This window comes from Aptenodytes forsteri, unplaced genomic scaffold (genome assembly GCF_000699145.1).
Source record: "Aptenodytes forsteri isolate BGI_AS27 unplaced genomic scaffold, ASM69914v1 Scaffold216, whole genome shotgun sequence".
Classification (NCBI taxonomy): domain Eukaryota; kingdom Metazoa; phylum Chordata; class Aves; order Sphenisciformes; family Spheniscidae; genus Aptenodytes; species Aptenodytes forsteri.
In genome coordinates, this window is record NW_008796114.1 from 2017140 (window position 1) to 2021731 (window position 4592).

Genomic DNA, 4592 nt, shown 5'->3' on the forward strand with positions numbered 1-4592 from the left:
ACCACCACGCTCTCGCGGACCCCCGCAGGACTTTTCATTCCCTCTTTTGTGTGCTGACAGCCGTAATCCTCTCTAATAGGAGCCAGGTGGACAGCCACGCCAAATTCCTGTGCTGAGCAGCCCGGCCCCAACCAGTGACCGCCAGACTGCGTGTACCTCTTTCTTCTGGTGGTTTGGTGGCGTGGTGAGAGGTACAACGTGGGCGAAGACCCTGCCAAAGGGAGTTAGTTACTGGGGCTGTCTCTACAGGTGCTCCCCAATGCTCTTGCCTGGCAGGGTTATGATCTGGAGAGGGCTGTTTGCTACTGGTTAGGCAACGTGTATCCCAGAGCCTCGGTCAGTAAAGCGCCAAGCTTCCCAATGAGCCACCGCTTCCCTGAAATCTTTCTCTGTATGACACCTGAACGCGTTTTTATCATTAATGCCTCCAAGGTTCCCCACCTCACCTCCAACTCATTTTTCTTTGTAACTTGAAGTTTCTCAGTCAGCAGAAGCCTTAATTTTCACTCTAAAAAAATCCATGCAGAATATAAGCTATTATGATTAAGGTGTTTTTAGTGTTTGTGAAGGCCAAGTAGATTAAATGGATTTAAAAAAATGAGACTTCTAAACGTTTTCCTTTGATGATAAGACCGTGAGAGAGATTTCCAGCTGTTTGGCTGCTTTAAACCTGGAAGTTGCCCTACCTTACTGTGGTTTGATTACTTACCTGGTTTAACTGAATCTTCTAAGTTTATAGCACTTGGCTTGGAAACAATTACAGCGAGATCTGTGTAATACAATCTTCCCTACCTGCTGATGGGTGTCAATGCCCCAAACAACCCCACAGCGCACTTCCGTTGGGGAAAATGCCTGCAACATCCCCTTGCTTTGGTGCTGTGCCTGTGTTAGGGAAATCCAAATTAACCAGAGGACCCTCCACACACCCCTGCCCAGCTCTGCTTCCGAGGACAGCTGGGTGAAGTGGGCTCTGTACCCCCACAGCAACATGCTGGCGCGGCCTCTAAATTATTTCTGTAGTTTCGTGCCTGGTCTGAGTCACTCAGGGTTCAGGTCCCGGCCTGGGGACCCAGGAGAGAGTCCTGCTCCACCTTCCTCCACCTTGCGGGCAGCCTTCCCTGCCCAGCTTTTTATCAGGCCCACAGCCCTTTCTCGCTTTCACTTTCAACAGAGACATGTTTCTCCAAGGTAACAAGAGCGAAGTGTGACATTGTTTCACCCTGGTACTTATTCGGTGTTTTCACTCGGGCGTGAATGGAGGCCAGAAACCTCCGTCCAGGGTATTTCAGTGCTGCCCAGTGTGGGAGGCAAGGGTGGGGAGGAAGGGACTCCAGAGCATTTTGGAAAGAAGGGAGACTTTCCAGGCTAGCGTGAACCGTTCGTATGTAGGGCACAGATAACAGCCTATAAGCGTGACTTGCTGGTGCTGCAGGCAATGTGATCTTAAAGGTCAGTTTATGGCCTCTCAGGTTATTTTTTGTTAGCTGCTTTCATGTCCAATAACAAAGCAGAGGTGTTAATGGGTTTAGATGCTGGACGTTGTGATGCTGCCACTGTATTGCTTCATTTGGGTTCTGGGATACAGATGTACTTCCGTTTTACTCTTCTTTATTTTTGCTGTTCCTCTGACTGAGAGTTGCTCTAGCCTGACTGTAATACCCGTTTTGTCAGGTTACATACAACTAGTAACATGAAAAATATCTTTCAGTATCTGTGTAAAGCTGGTGTCATCTGATGTATCCATAAATGTGATGCTGTTCCTCAAAGGCTGCAGGTACATTTCACCTCTTCCTTTAACCTAGTTTTGACCATTTGTAGCTAATGTGAATGGACTTACCCCTTGTGTTCTCTATTCAGCAGCCCTGTAGGCTCTCCTGATCATATTGATGCTTGCCATGACTCTGAGTTGAGGTCTTACAGCTTCTGCCAAGTAACCTTGAAGATCTCAGGATTTCTGAGAAGTCTTGCCTTTTGTTTTTCTTTGGTAAGGCAGAGAATTTTGCCCTAGACCATTTTGAGAGGGGAGGGGTATCAAACTCCCAGATAAGTAAATTTTACTTTGAAATTAGTAAGAAACTGGTCCAAACTTTCACTCAACACTTGGTTATTGTCCCAGAGGCTGTGTCTCTTCAACCCCCCTCTCCCCCATTTTAAACTATCTTGTGAGAATCCTGTGTCCCCAATACTAGCCAAAGCGATTGTCTTGAATTCTGCAAGTCTTCACCAACAATACGAAGCACTTTCCTCCACCCAAGGTACTCTTCTCCACTTTCAGATTTCTGCAAAGTCTCCATGGGAAGCTAAGGAAACCTAAATGATTCATTTTCATTGTTGCTTCCTTCATTGTGACCCCCACCCCTGTTCTAGTTGTTGTTGTTTTTTCACAGAGAAGCATGAGCTTATTTGTTTAGCACAATGGAAGCATCTTTGCTTTGGTGTCAGATGTGGAAGAAAATGACACAAGAAATAGTCTCCTTGTCTTGTGGAGAAGAGACGAGAGCCCCTCCTGTTATGTCCAAGAAGCTGCTCCTGCAGCAAACAAATGCCACTGGAACAAGAGGCAGAGAGAGACTTGCACACAGAGAATTTGGGAGTATACAACCAGAATGAGATCAAGATACACTGAACAGACGATGTGTGCTTCTTTTTTGAGAACAACATTCTAGTGTCAATGGAGGATCCAGTCTCTCTAACAGCCACCTAGGTGAGGACTGCCCATATGCCAGCATGACTCTGCATCTACTTCCCCTTAGAAGAACAGCATTTCAGACTTTGCTCTGCACTCGTCATGAGTCTCGTCTCCTGTTTTGCCAGGAGAAGGAGGGGGCAGGGTGAATGGCGTGGCCGTGCAGCCAGAGCCACACCACGTCAGCCAGACGTACATGGTGCATGAGGCAGTGGTAGCAGCAGAGAACTGAGGTGGGGGGAGAGATAGAGAAGACTGGGGATTGCTCAACCCCCTGTAAATCTGAACTGATGATCTCTATCTCTGTATGCTTTGCTAGTTTGCTTGCTTTAAAAAACATCACAGACATACTTGGTACTGACACCTATAGCTAAGGTTACTCGATATTTTCCATCACAAGTCTGTTTTCAGTTACTCAGAACTTTGCCAGACATCAGACATTCAGATTCGAATTTTCCATGTTTATCTTCACCTTTTTTTTTCTGAAGATGGAGGCACTTAGTAAGATGTAAGAAACAAATGTTATTTTGCAATTGTAAAAATTTGACTTTGCAACATTACCAGTCTTTTAACATAGAATTTTGTATATAATGGATAATGAAAGTTGGAAGCAATACCCAAAAGTTAAGGATGCTTATTAGTTACCACTTTTGGGTTTCCATTTCCCTAAAGTGCCTTAGATAGATGCCCTGCTCCCCTCTTCATGAAACAAACAGTTGGATCCAGTGAGAGAAGAAGCAAGCGTGGTCTCAAAGGGACTGCAGTAATGGCCTACTGGTTCGAGCTGCCTGGATTGCAATTCTGCGATACCTTTTTTTGCATCCTGTAGTAAAGCTGGTGCGTGCTGGCAAAAATCACTAACACTGAAACACATCTCCTCTTAAGCTCAGTTAGCAGAAATACTGAAAAAACAGGCTGGGACAGAATTCTCCTTCATCTCCTACCTCCAGCTGCATCTGGGAGAGGCGTTTCCAGCACTGCAGCCAGCAACAACTGGGAACAGTGCAAATAAGCCTAGAGGTTGTATACCATTTGATTGGGTGCGAACCCCACTGCTGCTGAGCAGAGCTGATGGACTCGGGTTTGCTCAAGAGGAGGACACATGAGACTCAAATCTCAGTGGTGATACCTACTAAGCCACCTCCAGCTCAAAACCAGCCAGAGGTTTGCAAAGCTGCTAGAGCCACGAGCATCTGGAGGAGGTTTTCTCTTGTCCCGTAACAGGCAACAACCAGTCAGGTAACTCTGGGGCTGTGCCCTCAGTGCAAAAACCAATGATCACCTATCAGGTCCTGCTCTGAGATGAACTACTCAGGGACGGGTCTTGCTTTGTGCCATGCATGTGCATGTTTTTTGAAGTTGCCAGCTCCTAGCTTTGTGACACTTGGACTTACACGGCAAGTTTTTTCTTAAAAAAAGATACATTTGGGACCAACGTTTAAGCGCCTTTCTTATTGCGAGTCATTGGGATGCTCTGGAGCCCCAGTTTGAAGGGCTGGGTTTTTCTTCTCTTCCTCAACCAGGAAGGCAACAGAATTTGCTTTCAGAGCAAGCAGAAGCCTGCAGACTCCTGAAGGTGGGAGCACCCAACGACAGCCTCACCCGTCCTGGGACCCCACCGAGGATTTCTACAAAACCCACGTGAGGTTGGCAGCCATGGCCCCCACCGCGTTCTTGTCTCTGCCTGTGTCTGATGTGTCCCCGCATTTGCATCCTCCTGTCCTGCTTTCCTGTGCCTCTGCCCTCCCTCCCGCCCCTAAGGAGTGGCAGGACGAAGGCCACGAGCAGCCCTCCTGGGCAGCCCCCCCACCCCCGCCGAGCCGGCCGCATCCCATAATAGTTCACAAAGGCGAGTCCATCCCATAATAGCCACCCACGGGAAATGCTCCATAGCAACCACCCCCCC